Source organism: Pleurodeles waltl, chromosome 5 (genome assembly GCF_031143425.1).
Source record: "Pleurodeles waltl isolate 20211129_DDA chromosome 5, aPleWal1.hap1.20221129, whole genome shotgun sequence".
NCBI classification, from domain to species: domain Eukaryota; kingdom Metazoa; phylum Chordata; class Amphibia; order Caudata; family Salamandridae; genus Pleurodeles; species Pleurodeles waltl.
In genome coordinates, this window is record NC_090444.1 from 962,715,969 (window position 1) to 962,732,621 (window position 16,653).

Genomic DNA, 16,653 nt, shown 5'->3' on the forward strand with positions numbered 1-16,653 from the left:
TTTGCAAACCTCAAAATGTGACCAAAAAAACACTTTTTCCTCTCATTTCGGTGACACAAAGTTCTGGAATCTGAGAGGAGCCACAAATTTCCTTCCACCCAGCGTTCCCCCAAGGGTCCCAATAAAAATGGTACCTCACTTGTATGGGTATGGCTAGCGCCCACGAAAGGAAATGGCCCAAAACACAGCATGGACACATCACATTTTTTCACAGAAAACAGAGGTGTTTTTTGCAAAGTGCCTACCTGTGGATTTTGGCCTCTAGCTCAGCCGACACCTGGGGAAACCTAGCAAACCAGCGCATTTTTGAAAACCAGACACCTAGGGGAATCCAGGATGGGGTGACTTGTGGGGCTCTGACCAGGTTCTGTTACCCAGAATCCTTTGCAAACCTCAAAATTTGACCCCAAAAAACACTTTTTCCTCTCATTTCGGTGACAGAAAGTTCTGGAATCTGAGAGGAGCCACAAATTTCCTTCCACCCAGCGTTCTCCCAAGTCTCCCAATACAAATGGTACCTCACTTGTATGGGTAGGCCTAGCGCCCACAAAAGGGAATGGCCCAAAACACAACATGGACACATAAATTTTTTTCACAGAAAACAAAGGTGTTTTTTGCAAAGTGCCTACCTGTGGATTTTGGCCTGTAGCTCAGCCGGCACCTGGGGAAACCTCGCAAACCAGAGCATTTTTGAAAACTAGATACCTAGGGGAATCCAAGATGGGGTGACTTATGGGGCTCTGACCAGGTTCTGTTACCCAGGATCCTTTGCAAACCTCAAAATTTGACCAAAAAACACTTTTTCCTCTCATTTCGGTGACAGAAAGTTCTGGAATCTGAGAGGAGCCACAAATTTCCTTCCACCCAGCGTTCCCCCAAGTCTCCCAATACAAATGGTACCTCACTTGTATGGGTAGGCCTAGAGCCCACGAAAGGAAATGGCCCAAAACACAACATGGACACATTACATTTTTTCACAGAAAACAGAGGTGTTTTTTGCAAAGTGCCTACCTGTGGATTTTGGCCTGTAGCTCAGCCGGCACCTGGGGAAACCTAGCAAACCACCATATTTTTTTAAAACTAGACACATAGGGGAATCCAAGATGGGGTGACTTGTGGGACTCTGACCAGGTTCTGTTACCTAGAATCCTTTGCAAACCTCAAAATTTGACCAAAAAAACACTTTTTCCTCTCATTTCGGTGACACAAAGTTCTGGAATCTGAGAGGAGCCACAAATTTCCTTCCACCCAGCGTTCCCCCAAGGGTCCCAATAAAAATGGTACCTCACTTGTATGGGTAGGCCTAGAGCCCATGAAAGGAAATGGCCCAAAACACAACATGGACACATTACATTTTTTCACAGAAAACAGAGGTGTTTTTTGCAAAGTGCCTACCTGTGGATTTTGGCCTCTAGCTCAGCCGGCACCTGGGGAAACCTAGCAAACCAGCGCATTTATGAAAACTAGACACCTAGGGGAATCCAGGATGGGGTGACTTGTGGGGCTCTGACCAGGTTCTGTTACCCAGAATCCTTTGCAAACCTCAAAATGTGACCCAAAAACACTTTTTCCTCTCATTTCGGTGACAGAAAGTTCTGGAATCTAAGAGGAGCCACAAATTTCCTTCCACCCAGCGTTCCCCCAAGTCTCCCAATAAAAATGGTACCTCACTTGTATGGGTAGGCCTAGCGCCCACAAAAGGAAATGACCCAAAACACAACATGGACACATTACATTTTTTCACAGAAAACAGAGGTGTTTTTTGCAAAGTGCCTACCTGTGGATTTTGGCCAGTAGCTCAGCCGGCACCTGAGGAAACCTAGCAAACCAGCGCATTTTTGAAAACTAGACACATAGGGGAATCCAAGATAGGGTGACTTGTGGGGATCTGACCAGGTTCTGTTACCCAGAATCCTTTGCAAACCTCAAAATTTGACCCAAAAACACTTTTTCCTCTCATTTCGGTGACACAAAGTTCTGGAATCTGAGAGGAGCCACAAATGTCCTTCCACCCAGCGTTCCCCCAAGGTTCCCAATAAAAATGGTGCCTCACTTGTATGGGTAGGCCTAGCGCCCACAAAAGGAAATGGCCCAAAACACAACATGGACACATCACATTTTTTCACAGAAAACAGAGGTGTTTTTGCAAAGTGCCTACCTGTGGATTTTGGCCTCTAGCTCAGCCGGTACCTGGGGAAACCTAGCAAACCAGCGCATTTTTGTAAACTAGACACATAGGGGAATCCAAGATGGGTTGATTTGAGGGGCTCTGACCAGGTTCTGTTACCTAGAATCCTTTGCAAACCTCCAAATTTGACCAAAAAAACACTTTTTCCTCTCATTTCGGTGACACAAAGTTCTAGAATCTGAGAGGAGCCACAAATTTCCTTCCACCCAGCGTTCCCCCAAGGGTCCCAATAAAAATGGTACCTCACTTGTATGGGTATGGTTAGCGCCCACGAAAGGAAATGGCCCAAAACACAGCATGGACACATCACATTTTTTCACAGAAAACTGAGGTGTTTTTTGCAAAGTGCCTACCTGTGGATTTTGGCCTCTAGCTCAGCCGACACCTGGGGAAACCTAGCAAACCAGCGCATTTTTGAAAACCAGACACCTAGGGGAATCTAGGATGGGGTGACTTGTGGGGCTCTGACCAGGTTCTGTTACCCAGAATCCTTTGCAAACCTCAAAATTTGACCCCAAAAAACACTTTTTCCTCTCATTTCGGTGACAGAAAGTTCTGGAATCTGAGAGGAGCCACAAATTTCCTTCCACCCAGCGTTCTCCCAAGTCTCCCAATACAAATGGTACCTCACTTGTATGGGTAGGCCTAGCGCCCACAAAAGGAAATGGCCCAAAACACAACATGGACACATTAAATTTTTTCACAGAAAACAAAGGTGTTTTTTGCAAAGTGCCTACCTGTGGATTTTGGCCTGTAGCTCAGCCGGCACCTGGGGAAACCTAGCAAACCAGCGCATTTTTGAAAACTAGATACCTAGGGGAATCCAAGATGGGGTGACTTATGGGGCTCTGACCAGGTTCTGTTACCCAGGATCCTTTGCAAACCTCAAAATTTGACCAAAAAACACTTTTTCCTCTCATTTCGGTGACAGAAAGTTCTGGAATCTGAGAGGAGCCACACATTTCCTTCCACCCAGCGTTCCCCCAAGTCTCCCAATACAAATGGTACCTCACTTGTATGGGTAGGCCTAGAGCCCACGAAAGGAAATGGCCCAAAACACAACATGGACACATTACATTTTTTCACAGAAAACAGAGGTGTTTTTTGCAAAGTGCCTACCTGTGGATTTTGGCCTGTAGCTCAGCCGGCACCTGGGGAAACCTAGCAAACCACCATATTTTTGAAAACTAGACACATAGGGGAATCCAAGATGGGGTGACTTGTGGGACTCTGACCAGGTTCTGTTACCTAGAATCCTTTGCAAACCTCAAAATTTGACCAAAAAAACACTTTTTCCTCTCATTTCGGTGACAGAAAGTTCTGGAATCTAAGAGGAGCCACAAATTTCCTTCCACCCAGCGTTCCCCCAAGTCTCCCAATAAAAATGGTACCTCACTTGTATGGGTAGGCCTAGCGCCCACAAAAGGAAATGACCCAAAACACAACATGGACACATTACATTTTTTCACAGAAAACAGAGGTGTTTTTTGCAAAGTGCCTACCTGTGGATTTTGGCCTGTAGCTCAGCCGGCACCTGAGGAAACCTAGCAAACCAGCGCATTTTTGAAAACTAGACCCATAGGGGAATCCAAGATAGGGTGACTTGTGGGGATCTGACCAGGTTCTGTTACCCAGAATCCTTTGCAAACCTCAAAATTTGACCCAAAAACACTTTTTCCTCTCATTTCGGTGACACAAAGTTCTGGAATCTGAGAGGAGCCACAAATTTCCTTCCACCCAGCGTTCCCTCAAGGGTCCCAATAAAAATGGTACCTCACTTGTATGGGTAGGCCTAGCGCCCACAAAAGGAAATGGCCCAAAACACAACATGGACACATCACATTTTTTCACAGAAAACAGAGGTGTTTTTGCAAAGTGCCTACCTGTGGATTTTGGCCTCTAGCTCAGCCGGTACATGGGGAAACCTAGCAAACCAGCACATTTTTGAAAACTAGACACATAGGGGAATCCAAGATGGGGTGATTTGTGGGGCTCTGACCAGGTTCTGTTACCTAGAATCCTTTGCAAACCTCCAAATTTGACCAAAAAAACACTTTTTCCTCTCATTTCGGTGACACAAAGTTCTAGAATCTGAGAGGAGCCACAAATTTCCTTCCACCCAGCGTTCCCCCAAGGGTCCCAATAAAAATGGTACCTCACTTGTATGGGTATGGCTAGCGCCCACGAAAGGAAATGGCCCAAAACACAGCATGGACACATCACATTTTTTCACAGAAAACTGAGGTGTTTTTTGCAAAGTGCCTACCTGTGGATTTTGGCCTCTAGCTCAGCCGACACCTGGGGAAACCTAGCAAACCAGCGCATTTTTGAAAACCAGACACCTAGGGGAATCTAGGATGGGGTGACTTGTGGGGCTCTGACCAGGTTCTGTTACCCAGAATCCTTTGCAAACCTCAAAATTTGACCCCAAAAAACACTTTTTCCTCTCATTTCGGTGACAGAAAGTTCTGGAATCTGAGAGGAGCCACAAATTTCCTTCCACCCAGCGTTCTCCCAAGTCTCCCAATACAAATGGTACCTCACTTGTATGGGTAGGCCTAGCGCCCACAAAAGGAAATGGCCCAAAACACAACATGGACACATTAAATTTTTTCACAGAAAACAAAGGTGTTTTTTGCAAAGTGCCTACCTGTGGATTTTGGCCTGTAGCTCAGCCGGCACCTGGGGAAACCTAGCAAACCAGCGCATTTTTGAAAACTAGATACCTAGGGGAATCCAAGATGGGGTGACTTATGGGGCTCTGACCAGGTTCTGTTACCCAGGATCCTTTGCAAACCTCAAAATTTGACCAAAAAACACTTTTTCCTCTCATTTTGGTGACAGAAAGTTCTGGAATCTGAGAGGAGCCACAAATTTCCTTCCACCCAGCGTTCCCCCAAGTCTCCCAATACAAATGGTACCTCACTTGTATGGGTAGGCCTAGAGCCCACGAAAGGAAATGGCCCAAAACACAACATGGACACATTACATTTTTTCACAGAAAACAGAGGTGTTTTTTGCAAAGTGCCTACCTGTGGATTTTGGCCTGTAGCTCAGCCGGCACATGGGGAAACCTAGCAAACCACCATATTTTTGAAAACTAGACACATAGGGGAATCCAAGATGGGGTGACTTGTGGGACTCTGACCAGGTTCTGTTACCTAGAATCCTTTGCAAACCTCAAAATTTGACCAAAAAAACACTTTTTCCTCTCATTTCGGTGACAGAAAGTTCCGGAATCTAAGAGGAGCCACAAATTTCCTTCCACCCAGCGTTCCCCCAAGTCTCCCAATAAAAATGGTACCTCACTTGTATGGGTAGGCCTAGCGCCCACAAAAGGAAATGACCCAAAACACAACATGGACACATTACATTTTTTCACAGAAAACAGAGGTGTTTTTTGCAAAGTGCCTACCTGTGGATTTTGGCCAGTAGCTCAGCCGGCACCTGAGGAAACCTAGCAAACCAGCGCATTTTTGAAAACTAGACACATAGGGGAATCCAAGATAGGGTGACTTGTGGGGATCTGACCAGGTTCTGTTACCCAGAATCCTTTGCAAACCTCAAAATTTGACCCAAAAACACTTTTTCCTCTCATTTCGGTGACACAAAGTTCTGGAATCTGAGAGGAGCCACAAATTTCCTTCCACCCAGCGTTCCCCCAAGGGTCCCAATAAAAATGGTACCTCACTTGTATGGGTAGGCCTAGCGCCCACAAAAGGAAATGGCCCAAAACACAACATGGACACATCACATTTTTTCACAGAAAACAGAGGTGTTTTTGCAAAGTGCCTACCTGTGGATTTTGGCCTCTAGCTCAGCCGGTACCTGGGGAAACCTAGCAAACCAGCACATTTTTGAAAACTAGACACATAGGGGAATCCAAGATGGGGTGATTTGTGGGGCTCTGACCAGGTTCTGTTACCTAGAATCCTTTGCAAACCTCCAAATTTGACCAAAAAAACACTTTTTCCTCTCATTTCGGTGACACAAAGTTCTAGAATCTGAGAGGAGCCACAAATTTCCTTCCACCCAGCGTTCCCCCAAGGGTCCCAATAAAAATGGTACCTCACTTGTATGGGTATGGCTAGCGCCCACGAAAGGAAATGGCCCAAAACACAGCATGGACACATCACATTTTTTCACAGAAAACTGAGGTGTTTTTTGCAAAGTGCCTACCTGTGGATTTTGGCCTCTAGCTCAGCCGACACCTGGGGAAACCTAGCAAACCAGCGCATTTTTGAAAACCAGACACCTAGGGGAATCCAGGATGGGGTGACTTGTGGGGCTCTGACCAGGTTCTGTTACCCAGAATCCTTTGCAAACCTCAAAATTTGACCCCAAAAAACACTTTTTCCTCTCATTTCGGTGACAGAAAGTTCTGGAATCTGAGAGGAGCCACAAATTTCCTTCCACCCAGCGTTCCCCCAAGTCTCCCAATACAAATGGTACCTCACTTGTATGGGTAGGCCTAGCGCCCACAAAAGGAAATGGCCCATAACACAACATGGACACATTACATTTTTTCACAGAAAACAGAGGTGTTTTTTGCAAAGTGCCTACCTGTGGATTTTGGCCTGTAGCTCAGCCGGCACCTGGGGAAACCTAGCAAACCACCGTATTTTTGAAAACTAGACACATAGGGGAATCCAAGATGGGGTGACTTGTGGGACTCTGACCAGGTTCTGTTACCTAGAATCCTTTGCAAACCTCAAAATTTGACCACAAAAACTCTTTTTCCTCTCATTTCGGTGACACAAAGTTCTGGAATCTGAGAGGAGCCACAAATTTCCTTCCACCCAGCGTTCCCCCAAGGGTCCCAATAAAAATGGTACCTCACTTGTATGGGTAGGCCTAGAGCCCACGAAAGGAAATGGCTCAAAACACAACATGGACACATCACATTTTTTCACAGAAAACAGAGGTGTTTTTGCAAAGTGCCTACCTATGGATTTTGGCCTCTAGCTCAGCCGGCACCTGGGGAAACCTAGCAAACCAGCGCATTTTTTAAAACTAGACACCTAGGGGAATCCAAGATGGGGTGACTTGTGGGGCTCTGACCAGGTTCTGTTACCCAGAATCCTTTGCAAACCTCAAAATTTGACCCCAAAAAACACTTTTTCCTCTCATTTCGGTGACAGAAAGTTCTGGAATCTGAGAGGAGCCACAAATTTCCTTGCACCCAGCGTTCCCCGAAGTCTCCCAATCCAAATGGTACCTCACTTGTATGGGTAGGCCTAGCGCCCACAAAAGGAAATGACCCAAAACACAACATGGACACATTACATTTTTTCACAGAAAACAGAGGTGTTTTTTGCAAAGTGCCTACCTGTGGATTTTGGCCAGTAGCTCAGCCGGCACCTGAGGAAACCTAGCAAACCAGCGCATTTTTGAAAACTAGACACATAGGGGAATCCAAGATAGGGTGACTTGTGGGGATCTGACCAGGTTCTGTTACCCAGAATCCTTTGCAAACCTCAAAATTTGACCCAAAAACACTTTTTCCTCTCATTTCGGTGACAGAAAGTTCTGGAATCTGAGAGGAGCCACAAATTTCCTTCCACCCAGCGTTCCCCCAAGGGTCCCAATAAAAATGGTACCTCACTTGTATGGGTAGGCCTAGCGCCCACAAAAGGAAATGGCCCAAAACACAACATGGACACATTAAATTTTTTCACAGAAAACAAAGGTGTTTTTTGCAAAGTGCCTACCTGTGGATTTTGGCCTGTAGCTCAGCCGGCACCTGGGGAAACCTAGCAAACCAGAGCATTTTTGAAAACTAGATACCTAGGGGAATCCAAGATGGGGTGACTTATGGGGCTCTGACCAGGTTCTGTTACCCAGGATCCTTTGCAAACCTCAAAATTTGACCAAAAAACACTTTTTCCTCTCATTTCGGTGACAGAAAGTTCTGGAATCTGAGAGGAGCCACAAATTTCCTTCCACCCAGCGTTCCCCCAAGTCTCCCAATACAAATGGTACCTCACTTGTATGGGTAGGCCTAGAGCCCACGAAAGGAAATGGCCCAAAACACAACATGGACACATTACATTTTTTCACAGAAAACAGAGGTGTTTTTTGCAAAGTGCCTACCTGTGGATTTTGGCCTCTAGCTCAGCCGACACCTGGGGAAACCTAGCAAACCAGCGCATTTTTGAAAACCAGACACCTAGGGGAATCCAGGATGGGGTGACTTGTGGGGCTCTGACCAGGTTCTGTTACCCAGAATCCTTTGCAAACCTCAAAATTTGACCCCAAAAAACACTTTTTCCTCTCATTTCGGTGACACAAAGTTCTGGAATCTGAGAGGAGCCACAAATTTCCTTCCACCCAGCGTTCCCCCAAGGGTCCCAATAAAAATGGTACCTCACTTGTATGGGTATGGCTAGCGCCCACGAAAGGAAATGGCCCAAAACACAACATGGACACATTACATTTTTTCACAGAAAACAGAGGTGTTTTTTGCAAAGTGCCTACCTGTGGATTTTGGCCTCTAGCTCAGCCGGCACCTGGGGAAACCTAGCAAACCAGCACAATTTTTAAAACTGGACACCTAAGGGATTCCAGGATGGGGTTACTTGTAGGGCTCTGACCAGGTGCTGTTACCCAGAATCCTTTGCAAACCTCAAAATTTGACCCCAAAAAACACTTTTTCCTCTCATTTCGGTGACAGAAAGTTCTGGAATCTGAGAGGAGCCACAAATTTCCTTGCACCCAGCGTTCCCCGAAGTCTCCCAATCCAAATGGTACCTCACTTGTATGGGTAGGCCTAGCGCCCACAAAAGGAAATGACCCAAAACACAACATGGACACATTACATTTTTTCACAGAAAATAGAGGTGTTTTTTGCAAAGTGCCTACCTGTGGATTTTGGCCAGTAGCTCAGCCGGCACCTGAGGAAACCTAGCAAACCAGCGCATTTTTGAAAACTAGACACATAGGGGAATCCAAGATAGGGTGACTTGTGGGGATCTGACCAGGTTCTGTTACCCAGAATCCTTTGCAAACCTCAAAATTTGACCCAAAAACACTTTTTCCTCTCATTTCGGTGACACAAAGTTCTGGAATCTGAGAGGAGCCACAAATTTCCTTCCACCCAGCGTTCCCCCAAGGGTCCCAATAAAAATGGTACCTCACTTGTATGGGTAGGCCTAGCGCCCACAAAAGGAAATGGCCCAAAACACAACATGGACACATCACATTTTTTCACAGAAAACAGAGGTGTTTTTGCAAAGTGCCTACCTGTGGATTTTGGCCTCTAGCTCAGCCGGTACCTGGGGAAACATAGCAAACCAGCGCATTTTTGAAAACTAGACACCTAGGGGAATCCACGATGGGGTTACTTGTAGGGCTCTGACCAGGTTCTGTTACCCAGGATCCTTTGCAAACCTCAAAATTTGACCCAAAAAACACTTTTTCCTCTCATTTCGGTGACAGAAAGTTCTGGAATCTAAGAGGAGCCACAAATTTCCTTCCACCCAGTGTTCCCCCAAGTCTCCCAATAAAAATGGTACCTCACTTGTATGGGTAGGCCTAGCGCCCACAAAAGGAAATGGCCCAAAACACAACATGGACACATTACATTTTTTCACAGAAAACAGAGGTGTTTTTTGCAAAGTGCCTACCTGTGGATTTTGGCCTGTAGATCAGCCGGCACCTGGGGAAACCTAGCAAACCAGCGCATTTTTGAAAACTAGACACATAGGGGAATCCAAGATGGGGTGATTTGTGGGGCTCTGACCAGGTTCTGTTACCTAGAATCCTTTGCAAACCTCAAAATGTGACCAAAAAAACACTTTTTCCTCTCATTTCGGTGACACAAAGTTCTGGAATCTGAGAGGAGCCACAAATTTCCTTCCACCCAGCGTTCCCCCAAGGGTCCCAATAAAAATGGTACCTCACTTGTATGGGTATGGCTAGCGCCCACGAAAGGAAATGGCCCAAAACACAGCATGGACACATCACATTTTTTCACAGAAAACAGAGGTGTTTTTTGCAAAGTGCCTACCTGTGGATTTTGGCCTCTAGCTCAGCCGACACCTGGGGAAACCTAGCAAACCAGCGCATTTTTGAAAACCAGACACCTAGGGGAATCCAGGATGGGGTGACTTGTGGGGCTCTGACCAGGTTCTGTTACCCAGAATCCTTTGCAAACCTCAAAATTTGACCCCAAAAAACACTTTTTCCTCTCATTTCGGTGACAGAAAGTTCTGGAATCTGAGAGGAGCCACAAATTTCCTTCCACCCAGCGTTCTCCCAAGTCTCCCAATACAAATGGTACCTCACTTGTATGGGTAGGCCTAGCGCCCACAAAAGGAAATGGCCCAAAACACAACATGGACACATACATTTTTTTCACAGAAAACAAAGGTGTTTTTTGCAAAGTGCCTACCTGTGGATTTTGGCCTGTAGCTCAGCCGGCACCTGGGGAAACCTCGCAAACCAGAGCATTTTTGAAAACTAGATACCTAGGGGAATCCAAGATGGGGTGACTTATGGGGCTCTGACCAGGTTCTGTTACCCAGGATCCTTTGCAAACCTCAAAATTTGACCAAAAAACACTTTTTCCTCTCATTTCGGTGACAGAAAGTTCTGGAATCTGAGAGGAGCCACAAATTTCCTTCCACCCAGCGTTCCCCCAAGTCTCCCAATACAAATGGTACCTCACTTGTATGGGTAGGCCTAGAGCCCACAAAAGGAAATGGCCCAAAACACAACATGGACACATTACATTTTTTCACAGAAAACAGAGGTGTTTTTTGCAAAGTGCCTACCTGTGGATTTTGGCCTGTAGCTCAGCCGGCACCTGGGGAAACCTAGCAAACCACCATATTTTTGAAAACTAGACACATAGGGGAATCCAAGATGGGGTGACTTGTGGGACTCTGACCAGGTTCTGTTACCTAGAATCCTTTGCAAACCTCAAAATTTGACCAAAAAAACACTTTTTCCTCTCATTTCGGTGACACAAAGTTCTGGAATCTGAGAGGAGCCACAAATTTCCTTCCACCCAGCGTTCCCTCAAGTGTCCCAATAAAAATGGTACCTCACTTGTATGGGTAGGCCTAGAGCCCACGAAAGGAAATGGCCCAAAACACAACATGGACACATTAAATTTTTTCACAGAAAACAGAGGTGTTTTTTGCAAAGTGCCTACCTGTGGATTTTGGCCTCTAGCTCAGCCGGCACCTGGGGAAACCTAGCAAACCAGCGCATTTATGAAAACTAGACACCTAGGGGAATCCAGGATGGGGTGACTTGTGGGGCTCTGACCAGGTTCTGTTACCCAGAATCCTTTGCAAACCTCAAAATGTGACCCAAAAACACTTTTTCCTCTCATTTCGGTGACAGAAAGTTCTGGAATCTAAGAGGAGCCACAAATTTCCTTCCACCCAGCGTTCCCCCAAGTCTCCCAATAAAAATGGTACCTCACTTGTATGGGTAGGCCTAGCGCCCACAAAAGGAAATGACCCAAAACACAACATGGACACATTACATTTTTTCACAGAAAACAGAGGTGTTTTTTGCAAAGTGCCTACCTGTGGATTTTGGCCAGTAGCTCAGCCGGCACCTAGCAAACCAGCGCATTTTTGAAAACTAGACACATAGGGGAATCCAAGATAGGGTGACTTGTGGGGATCTGACCAGGTTCTGTTACCCAGAATCCTTTGCAAACCTCAAAATTTGACCCAAAAACACTTTTTCCTCTCATTTCGGTGACACAAAGTTCTGGAATCTGAGAGGAGCCACAAATGTCCTTCCACCCAGCGTTCCCCCAAGGGTCCCAATAAAAATGGTGCCTCACTTGTATGGGTAGGCCTAGCGCCCACAAAAGGAAATGGCCCAAAACCCAACATGGACACATCACATTTTTTCACAGAAAACAGAGGTGTTTTTGCAAAGTGCCTACCTGTGGATTTTGGCCTCTAGCTCAGCCGGTATCTGGGGAAACCTAGCAAACCAGCGCATTTTTGTAAACTAGACACATAGGGGAATCCAAGATGGGGTGATTTGTGGGGCTCTGACCAGGTTCTGTTACCTAGAATCCTTTGCAAACCTCCAAATTTGACCAAAAAAACACTTTTTCCTCTCATTTCGGTGACACAAAGTTCTAGAATCTGAGAGGAGCCACAAATTTCCTTCCACCTAGCGTTCCCCCAAGGGTCCCAGTAAAAATGGTACCTCACTTGTATGGGTATGGCTAGCGCCCACGAAAGGAAATGGCCCAAAACACAGCATGGACACATCACATTTTTTCACAGAAAACAGAGGTGTTTTTTGCAAAGTGCCTACCTGTGGATTTTGGCCTCTAGCTCAGCCGACACCTGGGGAAACCTAGCAAACCAGCGCATTTTTGAAAACCAGACACCTAGGGGAATCCAGGATGGGGTGACTTGTGGGGCTCTGACCAGGTTCTGTTACCCAGAATCCTTTGCAAACCTCAAAATTTGACCCCAAAAAACACTTTTTCCTCTCATTTCGGTGACAGAAAGTTCTGGAATCTGAGAGGAGCCACAAATTTCCTTCCACCCAGCGTTCTCCCAAGTCTCCCAATACAAATGGTACCTCACTTGTATGGGTAGGCCTAGTGCCCACAAAAGGAAATGGCCCAAAACACAACATGGACACATACATTTTTTTCACAGAAAACAAAGGTGTTTTTTGCAAAGTGCCTACCTGTGGATTTTGGCCTGTAGCTCAGCCGGCACCTGGGGAAACCTCGCAAACCAGAGCATTTTTGAAAACTAGATACCTAGGGGAATCCAAGATGGGGTGACTTATGGGGCTCTGACCAGGTTCTGTTACCCAGGATCCTTTGCAAACCTCAAAATTTGACCAAAAAACACTTTTTCCTCTCATTTCGGTGACAGAAAGTTCTGGAATCTGAGAGGAGCCACAAATTTCCTTCCACCCAGCGTTCCCCCAAGTCTCCCAATACAAATGGTACCTCACTTGTATGGGTAGGCCTAGAGCCCACAAAAGGAAATGGCCCAAAACACAACATGGACACATTACATTTTTTCACAGAAAACAGAGGTGTTTTTTGCAAAGTGCCTACCTGTGGATTTTGGCCTGTAGCTCAGCCGGCACCTGGGGAAACCTAGCAAACCACCATATTTTTGAAAACTAGACACATAGGGGAATCCAAGATGGGGTGACTTGTGGGACTCTGACCAGGTTCTGTTACCTAGAATCCTTTGCAAACCTCAAAATTTGACCAAAAAAACACTTTTTCCTCTCATTTCGGTGACACAAAGTTCTGGAATCTGAGAGGAGCCACAAATTTCCTTCCACCCAGCGTTCCCTCAAGTGTCCCAATAAAAATGGTACCTCACTTGTATGGGTAGGCCTAGAGCCCACGAAAGGAAATGGCCCAAAACACAACATGGACACATTACATTTTTTCACAGAAAACAGAGGTGTTTTTTGCAAAGTGCCTACCTGTGGATTTTGGCCTCTAGCTCAGCCGGCACCTGGGGAAACCTAGCAAACCAGCGCATTTATGAAAACTAGACACCTAGGGGAATCCAGGATGGGGTGACTTGTGGGGCTCTGACCAGGTTCTGTTACCCAGAATCCTTTGCAAACCTCAAAATGTGACCCAAAAACACTTTTTCCTCTCATTTCGGTGACAGAAAGTTCTGGAATCTAAGAGGAGCCACAAATTTCCTTCCACCCAGCGTTCCCCCAAGTCTCCCAATAAAAATGGTACCTCACTTGTATGGGTAGGCCTAGCGCCCACAAAAGGAAATGACCCAAAACACAACATGGACACATTACATTTTTTCACAGAAAACAGAGGTGTTTTTTGCAAAGTGCCTACCTGTGGATTTTGGCCAGTAGCTCAGCCGGCACCTAGCAAACCAGCGCATTTTTGAAAACTAGACACATAGGGGAATCCAAGATAGGGTGACTTGTGGGGATCTGACCAGGTTCTGTTACCCAGAATCCTTTGCAAACCTCAAAATTTGACCCAAAAACACTTTTTCCTCTCATTTCGGTGACACAAAGTTCTGGAATCTGAGAGGAGCCACAAATGTCCTTCCACCCAGCGTTCCCCCAAGGGTCCCAATAAAAATGGTGCCTCACTTGTATGGGTAGGCCTAGCGCCCACAAAAGGAAATGGCCCAAAACCCAACATGGACACATCACATTTTTTCACAGAAAACAGAGGTGTTTTTGCAAAGTGCCTACCTGTGGATTTTGGCCTCTAGCTCAGCCGGTATCTGGGGAAACCTAGCAAACCAGCGCATTTTTGTAAACTAGACACATAGGGGAATCCAAGATGGGGTGATTTGTGGGGCTCTGACCAGGTTCTGTTACCTAGAATCCTTTGCAAACCTCCAAATTTGACCAAAAAAACACTTTTTCCTCTCATTTCGGTGACACAAAGTTCTAGAATCTGAGAGGAGCCACAAATTTCCTTCCACCTAGCGTTCCCCCAAGGGTCCCAGTAAAAATGGTACCTCACTTGTATGGGTATGGCTAGCGCCCACGAAAGGAAATGGCCCAAAACACAGCATGGACACATCACATTTTTTCACAGAAAACAGAGGTGTTTTTTGCAAAGTGCCTACCTGTGGATTTTGGCCTCTAGCTCAGCCGACACCTGGGGAAACCTAGCAAACCAGCGCATTTTTGAAAACCAGACACCTAGGGGAATCCAGGATGGGGTGACTTGTGGGGCTCTGACCAGGTTCTGTTACCCAGAATCCTTTGCAAACCTCAAAATTTGACCCCAAAAAACACTTTTTCCTCTCATTTCGGTGACAGAAAGTTCTGGAATCTGAGAGGAGCCACAAATTTCCTTCCACCCAGCGTTCTCCCAAGTCTCCCAATACAAATGGTACCTCACTTGTATGGGTAGGCCTAGCGCCCACAAAAGGAAATGGCCCAAAACACAACATGGACACATACATTTTTTTCACAGAAAACAAAGGTGTTTTTTGCAAAGTGCCTACCTGTGGATTTTGGCCTGTAGCTCAGCCGGCACCTGGGGAAACCTCGCAAACCAGAGCATTTTTGAAAACTAGATACCTAGGGGAATCCAAGATGGGGTGACTTATGGGGCTCTGACCAGGTTCTGTTACCCAGGATCCTTTGCAAACCTCAAAATTTGACCAAAAAACACTTTTTCCTCTCATTTCGGTGACAGAAAGTTCTGGAATCTGAGAGGAGCCACAAATTTCCTTCCACCCAGCGTTCCCCCAAGTCTCCCAATACAAATGGTACCTCACTTGTATGGGTAGGCCTAGAGCCCACAAAAGGAAATGGCCCAAAACACAACATGGACACATTACATTTTTTCACAGAAAACAGAGGTGTTTTTTGCAAAGTGCCTACCTGTGGATTTTGGCCTGTAGCTCAGCCGGCACCTGGGGAAACCTAGCAAACCACCATATTTTTGAAAACTAGACACATAGGGGAATCCAAGATGGGGTGACTTGTGGGACTCTGACCAGGTTCTGTTACCTAGAATCCTTTGCAAACCTCAAAATTTGACCAAAAAAACACTTTTTCCTCTCATTTCGGTGACACAAAGTTCTGGAATCTGAGAGGAGCCACAAATTTCCTTCCACCCAGCGTTCCCTCAAGTGTCCCAATAAAAATGGTACCTCACTTGTATGGGTAGGCCTAGAGCCCACGAAAGGAAATGGCCCAAAACACAACATGGACACATTAAATTTTTTCACAGAAAACAGAGGTGTTTTTTGCAAAGTGCCTACCTGTGGATTTTGGCCTCTAGCTCAGCCGGCACCTGGGGAAACCTAGCAAACCAGCGCATTTATGAAAACTAGACACCTAGGGGAATCCAGGATGGGGTGACTTGTGGGGCTCTGACCAGGTTCTGTTACCCAGAATCCTTTGCAAACCTCAAAATGTGACCCAAAAACACTTTTTCCTCTCATTTCGGTGACAGAAAGTTCTGGAATCTAAGAGGAGCCACAAATTTCCTTCCACCCAGCGTTCCCCCAAGTCTCCCAATAAAAATGGTACCTCACTTGTATGGGTAGGCCTAGCGCCCACAAAAGGAAATGACCCAAAACACAACATGGACACATTACATTTTTTCACAGAAAACAGAGGTGTTTTTTGCAAAGTGCCTACCTGTGGATTTTGGCCAGTAGCTCAGCCGGCACCTAGCAAACCAGCGCATTTTTGAAAACTAGACACATAGGGGAATCCAAGATAGGGTGACTTGTGGGGATCTGACCAGGTTCTGTTACCCAGAATCCTTTGCAAACCTCAAAATTTGACCCAAAAACACTTTTTCCTCTCATTTCGGTGACACAAAGTTCTGGAATCTGAGAGGAGCCACAAATGTCCTTCCACCCAGCGTTCCCCCAAGGGTCCCAATAAAAATGGTGCCTCACTTGTATGGGTAGGCCTAGCGCCCACAAAAGGAAATGGCCCAAAACCCAACATGGACACATCACATTTTTTCACAGAAAACAGAGGTGTTT